Source organism: Sapajus apella, unplaced genomic scaffold (assembly GCF_009761245.1).
Source record: "Sapajus apella isolate SASKATOON/1434 unplaced genomic scaffold, GSC_monkey_1.0 scaffold4, whole genome shotgun sequence".
NCBI classification, from domain to species: Eukaryota; Metazoa; Chordata; class Mammalia; order Primates; family Cebidae; genus Sapajus; species Sapajus apella.
This window is the reverse complement of record NW_022436944.1, coordinates 1,139,151-1,161,956: the sequence shown is the minus strand read 5'-3', so window position 1 is coordinate 1,161,956 and position 22,806 is coordinate 1,139,151.

Below are 22,806 nucleotides of genomic sequence, written 5' to 3'. Positions count from 1 at the left end.
GAGAGCATACCTGAGAACAGTGGGGGGGGTGGTTGGAAGGGCGAGGAATGTTTCCGTTCACTTTCTTGGCAACAGACAAAAAAATTTACCCATAAAAAAAAAAAAAAAAAAAAAAAAAAAAAGTCACAATCTATGAAAGAAAGGATTGATAAACTGGACTTCATTAAAATTAAAATGTTCTGCTCTGGGAAAAACACTGTCAAGAAAATGTAAAAAGCCACAGAATGGAAGAAAATATTTGTAAAAGATATATTTGATAAAGGATTGTTATCCAAAATATACAAAGAACTCTTAAAACTCAACAGTAAGAAAATGAAACAATTAAAAATTGGCCAAAGACCTTAATAGACACCTCATCAAAGATCTATAGATGTCAAATAAGCATATGGAAAGATACTCTACACATCATATGTCATTAGGAAAATGCAAATAAAAGCAACAATGAGATACCACTATATACCTATTAGAATAGCCAAAATCTAGGCATTGACAACAGCAAATGCTGTCAAAGATGTACAGAAATAGGAACTCTTATTCATTGCTGGTGGAAATACAAAATGGTACAGCTACATCAAAATACAGTTTGACGGTTTCTTGCAAAACTAAACATACTCTTACCATATTATCCAGCAATCAACCCTTCTTGATATTTTTCAAAAGAAATTGAAAATATATAGCCACACAAAAACCTGCACATGGGTATTTATAGCAGCTTTACTCCTAATTGCCAAAACTTAAAAGTAACCAACATGCCTTTGAGTAGGTAAATGCATAAATATAGTAAGTAAATTGTGGTACATCCAGGTAATGAAGTATTGTTTGGTACTAAAAAGATTAGCTATCAAGCCAATAAAAAGAATGGAGAAAACTTAAATGCATATTACTGAGTGATAAAAGTCAATGTGAAAAGAGTACACATGTATGATTCCAGCTATACAACATTTAAGAAAAGTGAAAACTATACAGACAGGAAGAAAATCAGTGGTTGTCAGGGATTAGGGAGGGAGGAAGGGATAGATTGACAGAGCACAGAGAATCTTTAAGGGAGTAACACTACTCTGTGTGATATTATAGCTGGTGAGCACATGTCATTATACATTTAGCCAAACCTGTAAAATATACAACACCAAGAGAGAATCCTAATGTAAACTATGGACTTTGGGTGATAATGATGTGTCAATGTAAGTTCATCACTTGTAACAAATGTACCACTTTGGTGAAGAACGTTCATAATGGGAGAGGCTATACTTACGTGGGGACAGAGTATGTGGGAAATCTCTGCACCTTTCCCTGAATTTCACTATAAACCCAAAACTGCTCTAAAAAAATTAAGTCTATTAATCCATACTTCTATATATAAACATGTTTATCAGTAAATAAACATGTTTATATACAGAGAATATGTGGGAAATCTCTGTACCTTTCTCTGAATTTTACTATAAACACAAAACTGCTCTAAAAATAATTAAGTCTATTAATCCACACTGCTATATATAAACATGTTTATTTACTGATAAATATTTATGCTGTCAAAGATGCATAAATAAATATTTATCAGTAAATAAACATTTACTGATAAACATGTTTATATATAGCAGTGTGGATTAATAGACAATTATTTTTAAAGCAGTTTATTTACTGATAAACATGTTTATATACTGATAAACTGGGTGAATAGATATTGATAAACACAAGAAATTGCCATATCCGAAGACATTAGATGTTCCCCCAGGTGTGTAGTTATTGTTAATTTGTTTTTTCATTTTTCATTTTTATGCGTACATAGTAGGTGTATATACTTATGGGGTACATAAGATATTTTAATAAAGGCATACAGTGTTTAATAATCACATGAAGTAAATGGAATATTCATCACCTCAAGCATTTATCATTTCTTGGTGTTATAAACATTCCAAAGATACTCTTTTAGATATTTTTAAACGAGAATATTGTTGACTAAAACTATCCTGTTATGCTAGCAAATATTAGATCCCATTCATTCTATCTAACTATATTTTTGTACCCATCAACCACCACCATTTCTCCCTTCCCACTGTGCTTCCCAGCCTCTGGTAACATTCATTCTACTGTCTATGTCCATGAGTTCAATTGTTTTAACTTTTAGCTCCCACAAATGAGAACATGTGAAGGTTGTGTTACTGTATCTGGCTTATTTCACTTAACATAATGTCCTCCAGTTCCATCTATGTAGTTGCAAATGACAGAATTTCATTCCTTTTATATCTGAATAGTACTCCATTGCTTATATGTACCACATTTTGCTTACCCATTTGTCTGTTGATGGACCCCTGGGTTGCTTCTAAAAATTGGCTATTGTGAATAGTGCTGCAATAAACATAGGAATGCAGATATCTCTTTGATATACTGATTTCCTTTCTTTGGGGTTTATGCCTAACAGTGAGATTGCTGAATCATACGGTAGTTCTATTTTTAGCTTTTTGAAGAACCTCCATACTATTCTCTATAGTGGCTGTACAAATGCATGTTCCCACCAACAGTGTATAAACATTCCCTTTTCTCTCTATCCTACTCAGCATTCGTTATTACTCTCTTTTGGAGAAGAATCAATTTAACTGAGTTGAGATTATATTTCATTGTAGTTTTTATTCACATTTCTCTGATGATCAATGATATTGAGCATCTTTCCATATATCTGTTTGCCATATGTCTTCTTTTGAGAAATGTCTATTCCAATCTTTGGATTATTAGATTTTTTTTCCTATTGAGTTGTTTGAGCTCTTTATATATTCTGGTTATTAATCCCTTGTCAAACGAAGAGTTTGCAAATAGTTTCTCCCATTCTGTGGGTTGCTTCTTCACTTTGTTTATCATTTCCTTTGTCATGCAGAAAGTTTTTAACTTGATGTGATCCCATTTGTCCATTTTTGCTTTGGTTACCTGTGCTTATAGGCTATTGCTCAAGAAATTTTTGCCCAGACCAATCTTTGCCCTGAAGATTTTCTCCAATGTTTTCTATTAGTAGTTTCATAGTTTGAGATTTGAGATTTAAGTCTTTCATGCATTTTGATTTAATTTTTATATATGGCAAGAGATGGAGTATAGTTTTTTCTTAATACCATTTATTGAAGAGACTATCCTTTCCCCAATGTATGTTCTTGGCACCTTAATTGAAAATTAGTTCACTGTAGTTGTAAAGATTTATTTCTGAGCTCTCTATTTTGCTCTGCTAGTATATTTTTATACCAGTACCATGACATTTTGGTTACTGTAGCTTTGTAGTATAATTTGAAGTCAGGTAATATGATTCCTCTGGTTTTGTTCTTTTCGCTTAGGATAGCTTTGGCTATTCTGGGTCTTTTGTGGTTCCATACAAATTTCAGAATTATTTTTTCTATTTCTGTGAAGAAAGTCATCATATTTTGATGGAGTTTACGTTGAATAAGATTCTGTAGATTCTTAGATTGCTTTAGGTAGTATGAACATTTTAACAATACCGATTCTACCAAATACATTAACACGGGATATCTTTCCATGCTTTTGTGTCCTCTTCAATTTCTTGCATAAATATTTTATAGTTTTCATTGCAGAGATCTTTCACTTCTTTGAATAAAGTTATTCCTACGTATTTTGTTTATAGCTATACATGGGATTAATTTCTTAATTTCTTTTGCAGTGTTTGCTTTTGGCATATGAAAATGCTACTGATTTTTGTATGTTGATTTTATCTCTTGCAAATTTACTCAATTAATTTATCCATTCTATAGTTTTCTTGTGGAGTCTAGGCTTTTCCAGGTGTAAGCTCAAATAATCTGCAAACAAGGATCATTTGATTTCTTCCTTTCCAATTTGGAGGTCCTTTATACCCTTCTCTTGTCTGATTGCTCTAGCTAGGACCTCCAATACTATGTTGAATAACAGTGGTAAAACTGGGCATCCTTGTATTGTTCCAGATCTTACAGAATACGCTTTCACCTTTTCCGCTTTCAATATGACACTAGCTATGGTTCTGTCATATATGGTTTTTATTATGTTGAGGTATGTTCCTTCCCAGTTTTTTTGAGAGTTTTTATTATGAAGGGATGTTGAACTTTATCAAATGTTTTTCAAGCATCAGCTGAAATGATCGTATGATTTTTGTCCTTCATTCTGTTGATAGGGTGTATCATGTTGAATAATTTGTGTATGTTGAACCATCTTTGCATCCCTGGGATAAGTCCTACTTGATCATGATAAATAATCTTTCTACTGTATTGTTAAATTCAGTTTGGTAGTATTTTGTTGAAGATTTTTGCATCAATGTTCATCAGGAATATCCGCCTGTAATTTTCTTGTTTTGATGTTTCTGGTTTTGGTATCAAGATAATACTGGTCTCATAGGATAAATTTGGAAGTATTCCCTTTTCCTCCATTTTTCAGAACAGTGTCAGTAGGATCACCATTAGTTCTTAAATGATTGGTAAAATTCAGCAGTGAAGCCATTAGGTCCTGGGCTTTTCTTTGCTGGGAGATTGTTTATTATGGCTTTGATCTCATCTCTTGTTATTGGTCTATTGAGGTTTTGGATTTTTTCATAGTTCAATCTTGATAGGTTTTATGTGTCTAGGAATTTGCCTGTTTCTACTAGGGTTTCCAATTTACTGGCATATAGTTTCTCATAGTAGTCTCTAATGATGCTTTGATTTTTTCAATATCAGTTGTGATGCCTCCTTTTGATCTCTAATTTTATTTACTTGGGCCTTTTTATCTCTAACTAAAGGTTTGTTGATTCTGGTGTTTTTGCTTTTCTTTTTTTTTTTTTTTTTTTTTTTTTTTTTTGGAAACATGGGCTTATCCTGTTGCCCAGGCTGGAGTGCAGTGGTGCAATCATAGCTCACTGCAAGCTTGATTTCCAGGTTCAAACAATCCTCCCACCTTAGTCTCTGAAGTAGCTGAGACTACGAGTGTGCACCACTTTGCCTGGCTAATTTTTTAATTTTCAGTAGAAAGGTCTTGCTATGTTGCCCAAGCTGTTCTCAAACTCCTGGGCTCAAGCAATCCTCCCTTCTCAGCATCCCAAAGTGCTGGGATTATAAGCATGAACCACCACCTCTGGCCTTGTTTATGTTTTCAGTAAAACAGCTTTTTCTATCGTTGATCTTTTATATTTTTGTTTTTGTAAAATTTTTATTTCTATTCTGACATTTATTATTTGCTTTCTTCTATTAATTTTGGGTTTGGTTTGCTCTTGCTTTCCTAATTCTTTAAGATGCACCATTAGGTTGTTTATTTAAAGTTTTTCTACTTTTTTGATATAGGCACTTATTGCTATAAATTTTTCTCTTAGTACTGCTTTCATTGTTTCCTATAGGTTTTGGTATGTTGTGTTTCCATTTTAATTTGCTTCAATAATTTTTTTAATTTCTTTCTTGATATTTTCATTGACCCAATAGTCATTTAGGAGCATATTGTTTAACCTCCATGGGCATTGTATTTTCCTAAGTTCCTTTTGTTACTAATTTCTAGTTTTATTCTGTTGTAGTCAGAGAAGATACTTCACATGATTTCAATTTTTGGAAATTTTTAAGACTTGTTTTGTGACCTAATATAGAATCTATCCTTGATAATAATCCATTTGCTGAGAAAAATAATGTGTATTCTGTAGCCATTAGAAATATTCAGTAAATATTTATTAGGTCCCTTTGGTCTATACTGAATAGTAAGTCTAATATTTCTTTGTTGATTTTCTATCCGGATGATCTGTCCAATGCTGAAAGTGGGGTAGTGAAGTCTCCAGTTATTATTATTAAAGTTATTGGCTCATCTTTTTCTTTAGTTCTAATAATATTCATTTTATATAACTGAGTGCTCCAGTGTTGGCCACATATGTAATTGTTACATTTTCTTCCTGACTTGACCCCTTATCCTTATATAATGACCTTGTCTCTTTTTATGGTTTTTGTCTTGAACTCTATTTTAATTTACATAAGAATAGGCAGTTTTGTTCTTTTTGGTTTCCATTTGCATGGAATATTTTTTGTCCATCCCTTTATTTCCAGTCTATGTGTGCCTTTCTAGGTGATGTGTGTTTCTTGTAGGCAATAGATAGTTGAAGCTGTTTTTGTTTTGTTTTGTTTTGTTTTGTTTTGTTTTCCATTCAGCCAGTCTAGGTCTTGATTGAAGAGTTTAGTCCATTTACATTAAGTGTTATTATTGATTAATAAGGACTTACTCCTGTCATTTTAAAATTTGTTTTCTGGTTGTTTTATGGTCTTTTGTTCCTTCCTGTCTTCTTTTTTGTGAAAGTGATTTTCTCTGGTGGTATGTTTTAATGTCTTGCTTTATATTTTTGGGGTAATGCTATAGGTTGTTTTTCTTTAAGGTTACCATGATGCTTGCAAATGGCATCTTATAATCCATTATTTTAAACTAATGACAACTTAATACTGATTGCATAAACTAAAAAAAAAAAAAAAAAAAAAAAAAGCAAAGAAAACTAATATTAAACACTTTAACTTATACTTTAACTCCCCCCTGCCCCCAATTTTTAACCTTTTTTGGTCTCTATACCTTATCATACTGTCTGTGCCTTGAAATGTTGTTGTAGTTATTATTTTTGATAGGTTTATCTTTTGATCTTCCTACTCAAGATATGAGTACTTTACACACCAAAATTAAAGTGTTGTAATATTCTGTATGTGCACATGTACTCACAATTATCAGTGAGTTTTGCACCTTCAGATGATTTCTTCTTGCTCATAAATGTCCTTTTCTTTCACAACTCCCTTTATCATTTGTTGTAGTATGAGTCTGGTATTAACAAAATCCCTCAGCTTTTGTATGTCTGGAAAAGTATGTATTTCTCCTTCATATTTAAGAGGCATTTTCACTGGATATAGAATTCTAGGATAAAAGTTTGTTTTTTCTTCTCCCCCTCAGAATTTTAAAGCCACTCACTTCCAACCTACAAGATTTCCACTGAGAAATCTGCTGCCAGATATATTGGAGGCTGGGCACAATGGCTCACGCCTATAATCCTAGCACTTTGGGAGGCAGAGGTGGGTGGATCATGAGATCAGGAGTTTGAGGCCAACTTGGCCATAGTGAAACTCCATCTCTATTAAAAATGCAAAAAGTAGCCAGGCACGGTGGCACGTGCCTATAGTCCCAGTTACTCAGGACGCTCAGGCAGAAGAATCACTTGAACTCAGGAGGTAGAGATTGCAGTAAGCCAAGATTGCACCACTGCACTCCAGCCTGGGTGACAGAGCAAGACTCTGTCTCAAAGTAAAATATAAATAAATATCTCTTCAGATTAAAAAAAATCTGAAGATAAAAGAAATATACCTCAACACAATAAAAGCTATATATGACAGACCCACTGATAGTATGATACCGTATGGGGAAAATTGAAAGCCTTTCCCCCAAGATCTGGAATAAGACAAGGATGCCCATTGTCACCACTGTTAATTAACATGTATTGGAAGTCCTAGCTAGAGCCGTCAGACAAGAGAAGGATATAAAAGGCATCAAATTGCAAAGAAAGAAGTCAAATCATCATTGTTCGTAGATGATATAATCTTATATTTGGAAAAACCTAAAGACTCCGCAAGAAAACTATCAGAACTAATAGGTTCAGTAAAGTTGCATGATACAAATCAACATGCAAAAACCTATATGCCAATAGTGAAAAATGTGAAAAGGATATTTTTAAAAGTAATTCCATTTACAATAGCCACACATAAAATTAAATACTGAGGAATTTACTTAACCAAAGAAGTGAACAATCTCTACAACGGAAACTACAAAACACTGATGAAAAAAATTGAAGTGGACATCAAAAAAATGGAAAATATTCCATATCCATGGATTGGAAGGATCAATATTGTTAAAATGTCCATGCTACCCAAATCAACCTCCAGATTCAATGCAATTCCTATCAAAATACCATTGACATTCTTCACAGAAATAGAAAAAAAATTCAAAAATGTATATGCAACTACAAAAGACCCACAATAGTCAAAGCTACCCTAAGTAAAAAGAATAAAACTGGAGGAATCACATTACCCGACTTCAAATTATACTACAAAGCTATTGTAATCAAAATAGCAAGGTTCTGGCTTAAAACACACACACACACACACACACACACACACACACACACACACACACAGGCCAATGGAACAGAATAGAGAATGCAGTAACAAAGCCATACATTTGCAGTGAACTTATTTTCAACAAAGGTGCAAAGAACATACACTGGTGAAAAGGCAGTCTCTTCAATAAATGGTACTGGGAAAACTGGATATCTATACACAGAAGAATGAAACTAGACTCCTATCTCTTGCCATATACAAATATCAAATCAAAATGAATTAAAGACTTAAAAACCTCAAATTATGAAATTATTACAAGGAAATATTGGAGAAAATCTCCAGGACAATGATCTGGGCAAAAATCTCTTGAGCAATGCCCACAAGCACAATCAACCAAAGCAAAAATGGACAAACAGGATGAAGTCAAGGTAAAATTCGCAGAAAAGGAAACAATAAAGTGAAGAGACAGCCCTCAGAATGGGAGAAAATATTTGCAAACTACCCATCTGATAAGAGATTAATAGAAAATATCTAATAATCTCATCTAAAAAATGAGCAGAAGATTGGACTAGACATTTCTCAAAAGAAGACATATAAATGGCAAACAGGCATATGAAAAGGTGCTCAACATTATTGATCTTCAGAGAAATGCAAATCAAAACTACAATGAGATACTGCTTTTCTCCAAAAGACAGCCAAGAACAAATGCTGGAGAGGATGTGCAGGAAAGACAATGCTGTACACTTTGGTAAGAATGTAAATTAGTACAATCCCTATGGAGAACAGTTTGGACATTCCTCAAAAAACTAAAAACTAAGCACACCCAGCAATCCCACTGTGAGATATATGAAGGGAAATCAGCATATGGAAGAGATATCTGCTCTGTCATGTTTATTGCAGCACTGTTTCCAATAGCTAAGATTTGAAAGCAACCTAAGTGTCCATCAGCAGATCAATGGATAAAGAAAATGTGGTACATACATATACAGGAGTACTATTCAGCCATAAAAAATAATGAGATCCAGTCATTTGTAACAACATGGATAGAACCAGAGATCACTATGCTAAGTAAAATAAGCCAGACACAGAAAGACAAATATCACGTGTTCTCACTTATTTGTGGTATCTAAAAATCACTGAACTCATGAATATAGAGGAGAAGGATGATTATCAAATGCTGAGAATGGTAGTGAGAAGGTGGTAGGGGTAGGGAGAGGCGGGGATGGTGAATGGGTACAAAAAAAATAGAAAGAATGAATAAGACCTACTATTTTGATTCTGCTGAGAGAGTGAAAAGAAAAATCAAAAAATAAAAAAAGGGCCTACTATTTCATAGCACAGCAGAGTGACTATAGTCAATAATAACTTAATTGTATACTTTAAAATAAAGACTGCAGTTGGATTGCTTGTAACTCAAAGGATAAATGCTTGAAGGAATGGATACCCCATTCTCCATGACTTGCTTATTTCACATTGCATCTCTGTATCAGGACATCTCATGTACCCCTAAATATATATACCAACAATGTACCCACAAAAATTAAAAATTAAAAAAAACTAGAAAAAATTAAAAATCAAAAAATAGGGAAATAGGTTTTATGTTTTATATACATGCTTGATACATATTCATAAAGGAACTGGGGTTACTTTTTTTTTCTTTTTGAGCCAGGATCTAGCTCTGTCACCCAAGTAGGAATACAGTGGTGTGATCTCAACTCACTGCAACCTCTGCCTCCCCGTCTCAAGCCATCCTCCCACCTCAGCTAGGACTACAGGTGTGCACTACCACTCAACTAATATTTTACGTATTTTTCATAGAGATGGGTTTTGCCATGTTGCCCAGGCTAGTCTTGAACTCCTGAGATCAAGCCATCCACTGGCCTCAGCCTCCAAAAGTGCTGGGATTATAATATGTGTAAACCATCATGCTCAGCCCCTGAGATTACTTTTTAGACAATATTGAATTATCTCAATACCTTATCATTGGCTTAACCTTGTCACACAACCAGTATATCCCACAACCAACTGATTCTTGTTCACAATTCAAGAAACAATGTGCATTTAAGCAATGTTGTATTTACTAACTAAAAAAAAGTACATGAAATCAAGAGACTTCTGCCATAGAAGAAATGTAATAAACTGTTCTACAGAGAAAAGTTGGTGGCTGCCACTTTACTCTAGTGGTGAAGGGAACAGGATTTGGGAGTAAACACACATAGACTGAATCCACTATATATGTGACCTTGGGTGAGCTACTTCATAGGGGACGGTTTCCTATCACAAAATAGATTCCTCATGGTGTTGTTTAAATAATGCATATAAGGCCGGGCGCGGTGGCTCAAGCCTGTAATCCCAGCACTTTGGGAGGCCGAGGCGGGTGGATCACTAGGTCAAGAGATCGAGACCATCCTGGTCAACATGGTGAAACCCCGTCTCTACTAAAAATACAAAAAATTCGCTGGGCATGGTGGCGCGTGCCTGTAGTCCCGGCTACTCGGGAGGCTGAGGCAGGAGAATTGCCTGAACCCAGGAGGCGGAGGTTGCGGTGAGCCAATATCGCGCCATTGCACTCCAGCCTGGGCAACAAGAGCGAAACTCCGTCTCAAAAAAAAAAAAATAATAATAATAATGCATATAAATTGTTTAGCACAGACATTTGTTTAAACTCAATGAAACTCATTTGTTTAAACTCAATGAAACTTAATTTGTTTAAACTACTTTTATTTTGAAGCTTCTGTTCTTTAAATGTTTCTCTTTACATTCAGGTAGATGTACATGCTTGCAGAAGAAAAACAATAAGAATACAAAATAGGTAGAAAAATGGAAAAATCAGTGGCCTCTGTGGAACAATTTGTGGAAGCTGAAAAAGGCTTTCCTAGTAAGACATATCTCACCAAAGGCGCCCAGGAACAGTTTAGAAGCTCTAATTAAAAATTCAGTTTATTCCTCAGGCCAACCCCCATGAACATGCAGATATTGTAGAAGGAGATTAACCCATTAACAAGTAATATTTAGCATGGCATATTAAACAAGTGCTAGTTTAATAGCTAGTGGCAGAATTCGTCTTAGAGAATAGTCTCCGTTTGGTGACAAATAGAATCCTTATGTGCCGGGACTGATGTGGAAAGAAAGAGTCCCTGGGGTACAGCTAGAATAAGGCAGTAATAAGACAGAGAGAGCAAAACTGTTCTGCATGAGAAAAGAACAAGGGCCAACGTGTGTGGATCACCTGAGGTCAGGAGTTCAAGACCAGCCCAGCCAACATGGTGAAACTCCATCTCTACTAAAAATATAAAAATTAGCCAGGCGTGATGGCAGGTGCCTGTAATCCCAGCTGCAGGTATTGATGGACTTACCACCTATGCAACTTACGACCATTCAACTTTACGACCACAATCGCTAGCCACGACTGCTCCACGTCTGGCAGCGCAAACGTTGCCCAGCTGGGAGTACGACAGTGCGGACCAGCTTCCGGCAGCACTACCATCTCCGCGTGCACCATTTCAACTGTACATATAGCCTACTCAGCTTACAACCAAATCATGTTATGACTGGTCCGCAGTCCCGACCGTGGTCGTAAGTCGAGCACTAGCTGTACTTGGGAGGCTGAGGCAGGATCGCTTGAACCAGGGAGGTGGAGGTTGCAGTGAGCTGAGATCGCACCACTGCACTCCAGCCTGAGCAACAGAGTGAGACTCCCTCTCAAAAAAGAAAAGAACAAGGATTTCGGGGCTGGGAGCAGGAGCTAGTCTAGGAAGAGGAGCAGACTTGGAAGCAGAAGAAAGGAGGCTCTAGGCCCTCCTCCCAGGCCAGAGAAGACTGCAGCTTCCCACTGGGAGGAATGGCCAACAAGTTTTGAGAACAAAAATATCTCAAATTTTATTTTAAGTAGGGTTATGAAGCTACACAAATATAATAAAATTGCTATGAAATAAATAAAATTATTATTAAATAATTATTAAATATTTACTTATTAAATAATTTTTAATTAAATAATTTTATTTATTATATCTGTGCAGCTTTATGACCCCAAACCTCAGGTAAGATCTTACGCATAGCCCTAAATTGTCAGGACTTTAGGCAGTGAAGGGATTTGGATAATGTCCAGGAAGAAGACACATGCAGAAGTGTGCAGAAGATACAAAGAGTGGGCTAATTGCACAGTGGAGGAGACCTCCAGAAACAGAAAGGTAGAATCCAACAGCCAAAGTCCAGAGCGCGAGCTCTCCCAAGAGTTCTAGGGTGAGGGCAAAAGGTGCAGGGAGGCAAAGGGATGCCTCCTTTCCCACCACATTTAGGATAAAGGCTTGAGTCTGTCTAATTAAATCTCAAAGGATGAAGTGACCCAGCTGCACGCAGGTTCCCCTAGCTCTTTTTCTTCCTTGCTCTCTAACAGCTACAGAAAAGCTAAAAGCAGGACACAGAAGACCTAACACCCAGGGCTGACAAAAGGGTAACACACGGATTAGAGGAGAAAGCTGGGAGGGAAGACACATAAAAGGCATCAAATGGAGACACCTTAACAGAAGACAGTTACTATGAATAGAGCCCAGGCATGGTGGCTCACGCCTATAATCCCAGCACTTTAGGAGGTGAGGCAGGTGGATCATATGAGGTCAGGAGTTCAAGACCAGCCTGACCAACATGGTGAAATCCATTCTTTATTAAAACTACAAAAATTAGCCTGGTGTGGTAGCACCTCTCCTGAAGCAGGAGAACCACTTAAACCCAGGAGGTAGATATTGCAGTGAGCCGAAATTGTACCATTGGGCAACAAAGCGAGACTCTGACTCAAAAAAAAAAATATGTGTGTGTGAGTGTGTGTGTGTGTGTGTGTGTGTGTGTAATGAAGATATATAATGAATATAGAAGGGCACCTGTGGCTTGAGCAAGCCCTGAAGAGATTACAAATTAACATTTTAAATATTATTCACCTAAATTTAAATTTGGATATATGTTATGTGAATAAGTAATCAAATATCAGATTGCTTGCAATAAATTACTTAGAGGTATTCAATCTGCAACATGACAAACACAATGAAAAAATATCAGGAATTTTTTTTATGAAAATGGTACTTTTCCTCCAGTAGTCTGTTTAAAGGAGTTAAATTAAGACATGAAACAATCATATTAGCCTTAATTCTTCTCAGTTATTAACTGAACACCTTCTTGAAAACATGCAGATAAAAGTCCCACCTTGGAGAATTTGAGATAAGAGTCAATGGAAATGAAGAGAAATTAGCAAGATGTGCCAGTTCACACTCACAACCATCATGCTCTGTTTATCCAAAGCTGCCTACAGATGCATAATATTAAATTAAACCTTTAATGTATTCTGATGTCAAGGGAGCTTACAATCATAAGGTCTGTACTTAGGTTCACACTTGGGTCTTTGTACATAGTAGGGGCCAAAAAACCAGGTAAACAGCAAAAGGCTGTTGTGAAACAAGATAAATGAGAGTTCTGTGTGTTATCAAGAAATTCACGCTGTTTCCTACAATGAAAAATACATAGATATAGTCACTATATTCTTAAGAACAGTAGTTCTTTAATGCATTCATTCACAGGCATATTAATATGATAAAATAAATGATGAAAATTGGTTCTTTGCCTGAAGAAAGACTTATGATTAATAGGAAAGCTGGCCAGGTGTCTAGTGATCCTAAAAATAGTTAAGCTTCCACTGTGAAACCCATCACCACACACGAAATAATGAGAGAAACACAAGCTCACTCCATGGAAAACATCCACCAAGAAATAGCCAAAATAATTCCCTTCATTTGACCATAAACCCATCAAAACTTCATGGAATGTGGTTACATTATTTATGCAGTACCTGCATTCAGTAAACCTTACATGCTGTAGTGTTCTTAAATAATGAGTCAGACAGACAAGCTTTTATGGGACTTGTTCTCTAATAGAAATTCAAGTATCAATGTAAATCTTCAGAATCCTGAGGAAATTTCTACCGAAATTTACAACACAAACTGACCTAGAAGTAGCTTATAGCTCATTCTTCCTTGACTCCTCAAAACATTTTTTTTTTTTTTTGAGATGGTATCTTACTCTGTTGCCCAGGCTCGAGTTCAATGGTGCAATCTTGGCTCACTGCAACCTCCGCCTCCTGGGTTCAAGCAATTCTCCTGCCTCAGCATCCCAAGGAGCTGGGATTACAAGCACACACCGCCATGCCTGGCTAATGTTTGTATTTTCAGTAGAGACGGGGTTTTCCCATGTTAACCAAGCTGGTCTCCAACTCCTGACCTCAGGTGATCCACCCACCTCAGCCTCTCAAAGTGCTAGGATTACAGACGTGAGCTACCACTCCTAGTCAAAACATTTATTTTTAAAAACCTAACTACTTCAGTGTGGAAAGAGAGTTACAAAAGAAAAAAAAATTCTAACTACTTAAAGTGAATCACTTTTATCCTTTAATAAAAAAGGAATTTGGCCAGGCACAGTAGCTCTCACCTGTAATCCCAGCATTTTGGGGAACTGAGGTGAGCGGATCACCTGAGGCCAGGATTTCAAAACCAGCTTGGCCAATGGGGTGAAACCCCGTCTCTACAAAAATTACAAAAATTAGCCAGGTGTGGTGGCACCCGGCTACTCAGGGGTGCTGAGACAGGAGAATCATTTGAATCAGGGAGGGAAAGGTGACAGTGAGCCAAGATGGCGCCACTGCACTCCAGCCTGGGCAACAAAGTGAGACTCTGTCTCAAAACAAAAAGGAATTCAAAAGGATTATAACCAGATTCTGAGATTCAGATTCTGAGAGGCTGACCATCAACTATAGGAACAAGGAAACAGTCATTTTTTAATAAAAAGTAGCCCAATATTAACGTGTGTCATAAAAACCTTTGAAGTCTTAATTGGCGTGATGTCATGGGAAGTAAACCTAACTGATATAATCAGCAGATGTGATCCACTTTTTCTTTTCCATTGCATTTTGTTTCCAGTTTGATGTTTGGGAATGCAGTGGTACCCTCTTGTCCTGCATCCTAGCAGTTTTATCTGTAAAGAGCTGTTTTCCCATCCACAGTCCTCCAAAGAGCAAACAGTCAATGGAACCATTTTGACAAATAAATGACCTGTTTTGAAATACAAAACCAAAAGCTATAGCCAATAAAAAATCAACTTAGTACCAAATGTTATATATTAAGGGCATATGTCAATGAAGGATAACACTTGTCATACAAAAATAAAAGCTAGAGAGTTATAGATGATATGCCAATGTTCTCTCATCACAGTGCACAATATTATAATAATTAGGCTTTCAAAGGAATAGATGATGTTAGATGTGAAGGATAAGACTACATATTATCCCTTTTTAAGAAAAAAAAAAAAAAAAGCTTGTTTATTGCTGTATCACAAAAGTAAAGCTGTTTAACTGGTAGAGGAGCTATTTTGTTTACGCCCTCACCTGTAATATTTGAAATTTTTGAAGCTGTGAAGCCATTACTTACCCAGCTCCAGAAATGCACTTCCTAAAGTGCATTTGAGGAGATCAACAGGGGGATCTGATCAAAGAGAAACTTCTCCCAAAGCCTAGTCTTCGGCCTTCCTCCACTACTCCTTTGAGAAAGAAAGAACAAATGTGAGCCTTGGGTACAAAATTGGCATTGTTTTATTTATTTCTTACTTTATTTCTTGATTTAAAAAATGTAAAAAGCTTACAAATTTCTAGGCAAAAAGCATACTTCAAAAAATCTAAGCAAAAAATCTCAATGGGTGTGTAACAACATCTGAGCATAAACTTTAACAGAACAAACTAAAACCTGTTAGCTTAACCTCTCTTGCTCCTGCCCCAGACTATCTAACCACAGGTTCTCTTTGTTCACCAGATCCAGCAGCCTGTCTACCCTGGAGTGAAAGGAGGCATAGTTTTCATCTGCTCACATACTTTTGTACTCCTTCAACCAAGATTTAAAAAGTAATGTTGTACAAACATGCAAACTGTTTCTGACTTCAATTTACAATTTTACATAGGCTGATTTCACTTTACAGAGTGAGAGAAAAAAAAAATCTAAGTCTGCAGTTATTCATGTGAGTGGGCTTTGTGCTACAGGTGAAGAGATATTGCCATCTACTGTCGAGAAAAAATAAAATGGTTAAGCCAAAAGTTTTCAGCCTTCTTGAGGTTTTGACAGATCATAAATTTAAAATGGAAAAAACAATGACTTTCTGAAAGTAGTCAGTTTCTTTTTAGTTATACAGCTATCTGCATTCATAAAGTAATTTGAAAACTAAAGAGAATAAAAAGCATAATAAGCCAGAAAACTTTCTAAAATCTAAATTATCTAAAATCAGAAAAATTGCTATAATTATTCTTAGTTTTGATTAAAGTTGAAAGCAAATTATGTTTTATTGGGTTCCACTTGGCCCACAATATTAGCTACTGCAATCGAGAAGAAATGTAAGTAATGTCTCTTTTTAATTACCTTAACATCATTTCAAATTTTACCTTACAAATCAGTAATTTTGTTTTATCATAAAAATCACTGGAAACACTCGTGGCAGTCAGGTTTTGTTGTTGTTTTGGGTTTTTTTGTTTTTTGTATTTTGGGGGTTTTCTTGAGACAGAGTTTTGCTCTTGTTGCCCAGGCTGGAGTGCAATAGCACCGTCTTGGCTCACTGCAACCTCCGCCTCCTGGGTTCAAGCAATTCTTCCGCCTCAGCCTCCCAAGTAGGTGGACTTACAGGTGCCTGACACCACATCCGGCTAATTTTTTGTATTTTTAGTAGAGACGGGGTTTCACCATGTTGGCTAGGCTGGTCTCGAACTCTTGACCTCAGGTGATCTACTGGCCTTGGCCTCCCAAAGTGTTTGGATTATAGGCATATGCTACTGGGCCCAGTCCAGTTTTAACTTTATATTTAGCTGTTAATATTCTTTTAAAAAATGGAGTAGCTACCATTTAACCTTATTTAGGCCTCTAGTAGTACATACTTAAGCTCAAATTTACAGAAAGCCCCTTTAGGGCAAAAAGCTACCATAGAAGCAATGCATCTGAGTCAGAGAACCCAGCCATGTTCAAACTCTCCCACTAGGAAAGGGAGACAGAGCTCTGAGCCTCAGATCAATCGATGTGAGGAATGACCTGTCTTTGTTCTGGTGGCTGGTGTTGAGCTGGAGAAAATGATTTGGTGGCTGAAATTCAGTTGTTTTTGCACATAAAAAAGCATTTTCCCCTCTAAAGAATATTTATTTAACTGTCAACAGCCAAGCACCACACCACGTCCTGTAACAGTTATCTCGTAGTCAAGAGACGCGGATGTGAAGCATAATGTATGGATTGTGCAGAACAAGGCCCCAACATGAATGTCTGTGAAAAAAAGGGAAAAAGACCTTTAATCTTTGCAGTGTGTTAGGCCAAGTATGAAAGCTGACTACACGCTATGCACTTTACAGGATGTGTCTGTGTGTGTATCTGCGTATGTGTCAAGGAGTTAATGTTTTTAAAATTGGTAACTGATTTTGCTATATTGACAGTTCTGGTTCCAACCATTATGACTTATTCTGCTGGTTTCATTAAGACATTGTCATCATAACTAAGACTGGTATAGCATTTACCATTTACAAAATGCTCTCATGCATGTCACAATTTCCTTGTTTAACAAACATGTACTAAACACCAACCCTGTGCATGGTTCTCGCAAAGCTAAAAGACAAGGTATCCCATCTTTCAAAAAGCTTCACAGTCTCGGGGAGGTGAGAGGGACGCAAACCTCACAACTGGATTTTAAAACCAATGTTAAGGCCGGGCACGATGGCTCACACCTGTAATTTCAGCACTTTGGGAGACTGAGGTGGGTGGATCACAAGGTCAGGAGTTTGAGACCAGCCTGATCAACATGGTGAAATCCCATCTCTACTAAAAATACAAAAATTAGCCAGGTGTGGTGGTGCTCCCCTGTAATCCCAGCTACTCAGGAGGCTGAGGCAGGAGAATCGCTTGAACCCAGGAGGCAGAGGTTGAAGTGAGCTGAGATGGTGCCACTGCACTCCAGCCCAGACAACAGCCAGACTCTGTCTCAAAAAAAAAAAAAAAAGGCCAGGCGTGGTGGCTCATGCCTGTAATCCCAGCACTTTGGGAGGCCAAGGCAAGCGGGTCACCTAAGGTTGGGAGTTCAAGACCAGCCTGACCAACATGGAGGAGCCCCATCTCTAAAAAAAATAAATAAAAATTAAAAAAGAAGTTAGATGTCCAGTGATAGAAGAATGAAGGGGCATTATGTAAAATGAAAGATAATAGCTCTGTTTCTGCTTGGTGGGACACAGCCAGGATCTAGGAAGGCATAAGTAATCAAAAACTATATAGCACATGATCTAGCAGGGAAGGGATATTTCCTGAAAAACCACATGTCATTGTTGGATACCACAGGCTCACTGGGTATCGGCAGATGAGTCTGGTGAGGAAGTGTAAGGCAGAGGTGTCCGGGGCATATATACCTAATATCACATAGAGAAGGTAAAAAATAAAGATTATAGGAGGAAAGCTTACAAGCAAAGAAGGAGCAGTGTCCGAAATCCCCTGAACTCTCATTATCCAACAGCTTGGGCCCTGTGTAGACCGGCCACATGTCCATGGCTAACATTGCAGTAGAAAGACACCCTGCCCTACAATCCTCTAGGAAACAGGGAACATGTATGCACTTGGACGTCCCATGGTCTCTGCAGCCCAGGAGCTGGCTTCTAACTGTTCTAGTGGGCTAACTCTAACTTGCTGAGCCAACTTTCTACTCATCTACCAAAAATGGGAAGGAGATGAGCCTTCAGTACATCCACATCTATTGCTTCTAAGAGGAATGCAGAACAGGAACTGAATGAAGTCTCTTGTCTGCCACAGTAGGGAGTTGATTCAAAACCACAGGTGTCAAGAAACAACCAACTGTTCTTTGGCAGAGACATAATGGGATCTGATTTATATTTTAAAGAGGTCATCAGCATTGTACAAGATAGGGGGAGGATAGGAGGCCAGCAGGGAGCTATTGCAGAAGGTCAGACTAGGAGGTCTGACACAGAGCAGAGAAGGTAGGGAGGAGCAGTCAGACTAAAGAGATACCACACAGAGATGGAATTGACAGGACTTCAAGACTGCTTATATGATGGCGATAGGGGTAAAAGAAGGAAAGAAGAGAGTCTCATATTACCTGGTGTCTGACTGAGTAACAAGATGGATTGGGGAAGAAAGTAAGGAGAAAAATAGAAGTCAATAAGGCTACTTTTTTCAACTTTTTATTTTGAAATAACTATAGATTCACAGGAAGTTGCAAAGATAGTACAGAGAAGTTCCATGTACCCTTCACCTCACCCCCGCCCTTGCATAAAGGAGACATCTTTCATAATTATAGCACAATATCAGAAGGAGAGAATTGACACTGGTACAACACAGGTGTGTAGCTGTCATTTGATCACACCAGTTGATTTCTGTAACCACCAATTCAATCAAGGTACAAAACTATTTCATTGCCACGAAGATCTCCCTCATGCCTTCACAGTTATAGCCCCCTTCTCTCCACCACCCCTATTCCCTGGCAGCCACTAATCTATTCTCCATCTCTACAATGTTGTTATCTTGAAGATGTCATGTAAATTGAATCATCCAGTATGTGACCTTGCATGATTGGTTTGTTTCACCTGGCATAACGCTGGAAGTGCACCCAAGCTGTTGCATATATCAGTAGTTTGTTTTTTTATTTCTGAGTGATATTCCATGGCATGGATGTACCAGTTTGTTTAACCAGTCACCCACTGAACAACGTTTCGTTTTTTTCCAGTTTGGGGCTATTAAATATAAAGCCACTGTATGGGCCAGGCACAGTGACTCACACCTGTAATCCCAACACTTTGGGAGGCCAAGTGAGGTCACCTGAGGTCGAGAGTTCGAGACCACCCTGACCAACATGGAGAAATCCCATCTCCACTAAAAATACAAAATTAACCAGGCATGGTGACGCATGCCTATAAACCCAGCTACTCGGGAGGCTGAGACAGGAGAATTACTTGAATCCAGGAGGCGGAGGTTGCAATGAGCCAAGATTGAGCCATTGCACTCCAGCCTGGGAGAGAAGAGCAAAACTTCATCTCAAAAATAAAATAAAAGCTGCTGTGAACAATTGTGTAAAGGTTTTTGCATGAATGTAAGTTTTCATTTCTTTGGGATAAAGGTCTAGGATTACGATTGGTGGGATATATGGTAAATGTGTGTTTAAGTTTAGTATTACTTTATCCCCACTTTGAAATTAAGAAATGGGAATTGTGATTAGCAGTCCAGGTTTTGGAGACAAGTAGACTTAGGGTTGAATCTGCCATTGCCATCATCAACTATGGGATTTGGCAAATTAGTTAACTCTGATATAGTTCACTGTCATTTTATCTCATGTAGATCTTTATAACCTTTCAATGACTTAAGCAGCAGAATGATAATTTCCTGCTTTATTGTACACAGAACAAGTAGGATTCCTAGGTATGAAATACACAATTATGCCAGTTATCAAATAAGGAAAAGGGAAGCTGGGCTGAATAAAACTGAGAATGTAGGAGAAAATGGAGCAGATTTTACTTAGGTTAAGATGAGCAGGGGGTATATATATTGGAGACTGTGATGGGAAAAGAGAATCAGAAGTGGCTAAGGTTTGTAACTGGGCAACTGAGAGTGGATCTAGAACAAGCCAGTCTCAAGGCTCATACAGGAAAAAAAAATGATGTGATATGTGATTTGATGAAAGACTCTTCAATACAGCAGGTTTCTGGTTACTGGTGGGTTTCTAAGCTACAGGAGTTGTGAGGGATTCAGAGATAAAAGCAAAGAGAAGGATGAAACATGTACAATCAATTCAGCAAACATTATGACTTACCCGTTGCAGGTAGTTTAAGGCGAAGTTGAAAAATAAACGTGTATCATGTTGAGATGGGGTTGACGATGTGGTAAGACTATTTACAAGAAGCCAGGTCCAGGTGCGAGTCTAGAAAAACAGGAAAGATCAAATAGAAGCAGAGATTTAGACAATATATGGCTGAGTTCAAGAAAGCCAACAGAAGCAACAAAGGGCAGAAATATGCCTAAATTCAGGCAACCAGAGTCAGCTATTGGGAGGTCAGGAGAATTATGGAGCAAGTGGAGTGCATGAATATCTGATTTTAGAAAACAGAGTTTTTGCTTATCTATTTTCTGCTGTCTGCTGTTCTTGTGAAGCCCTGGGCTTTTGAGTATCAGTTCTAGCCATGAAGAGTTCAAAGACCTGCCATAATAGCCTATCTTTGATGAGAATAAAAGATTGAGATTACCTCACATAAGATTAGTAGAGGTGGCTGGGCGTGGTGGCTCACACCTGTAATCCCAGCACTTTGGGAGGCCGAGGTGGGTGGATCACGAGGTCAGGAGTTCAAGATCAGCCTGACCAACATGGTGAAACCCTGTCTCTACTAAAAATACAAAAAGTATCCAGGCGTGGTAGCAGGCGCCTGTAATCCCAGCAACTTGGGAGACTGAGGCAGGGGATTGCTTGAACCTGGGAGATGAAGGTTGCAGTGAGCCAAGATCGTGCCACCGCACTGCAGCCTGGATTACAGAGGGAAACTCCGTGTAAAAAAGAAGATTAGTAGAGGCTAATGTATTGGTTAGGATGCTTTTGGCTGCACTAACAGTTAAACACAACTGAAAGAGCCTTACACAATAAAGAAATGTATAATGTGGCCCAGTGAGGTGTCTAATGCCTATAACCCTAGCACTTTGGGAGGCTGAGGCTGAAGGACTGTTTGAGCCCAGGAATTCAAGACCATCCTAGGCAATACAGTGAGAACTCATCTCTACTAATAAAAAAAAACAATAGTCCCCGCATGGTGGTGTGAACCTGTAGTCCCAGCTACTGAAGAGGCAGAAGATCTTACGAGCCCAGGAATTTGACACTGTAGTGAGTTGTGATTGTGCCACTTTACTCCAGCCTGGGCAAGAGCGAGACCCTGTCTCAAACAAACAAAAAGAAATTTATAGGCCAGACGTGGTCGCTCACGCCTGTAATCCTAGCACTTTTGGAGGCCAAGGTGGGAGGATCGCCTGAGCTCAGGAGTTCGAGATCAGCCTGGGCAATATGGCAAGACCTCATCTCTACTAAAAATACAAAAAAGTAGCTGGGCATGGTGGTGCATGCCTAGTCCCAGCTACTTGGGAGGCTGAGACAGGAAAATCGCTTGAACCCAGGAGGCAGAGGTTGCAGTGAGATCACGCCACTGCACTACAGTCTGGGTGACAGAACAAGACTCTGTCTCCAAAAAAAAAAAAAGAAAAAAAAGAAATTTATAATGTCACATAATAAAGTCTAAGGACAGGGAATTCCAGAGCAAGTCAAAACAACAGCACAACAATAGCACCAGAGCAAGTCAAGGACACCATCCATTCCATCTCCCTCTGTCATCCTCATACTTATCCCTGATGGCCACAGTGTATTCTCAGGATAAATCTAAGATATTTATTTTGGGAGTTTAGGATCAGAACACTTAAAAATTTATCTGGGTTGGCCGGGCACGGTGGCTCACACCTGTAATCCCAGTACTTTGGGAGGCCGAGGCGGGTGGATCACGAGGTCAAGAGATCGAGACCATCCTGGTCAACATGGTGAAACCCCGTCTCTACTAAAAATACAAAAAATCAGCTGGGCATGGTGGTGCATGCCTGTAATCCCAGCTACTCAGGAGGCTGAGGCAGGAGAATTGCCTGAACCCAGGAGGCGGAGGTTGCGGTGAGCCAAG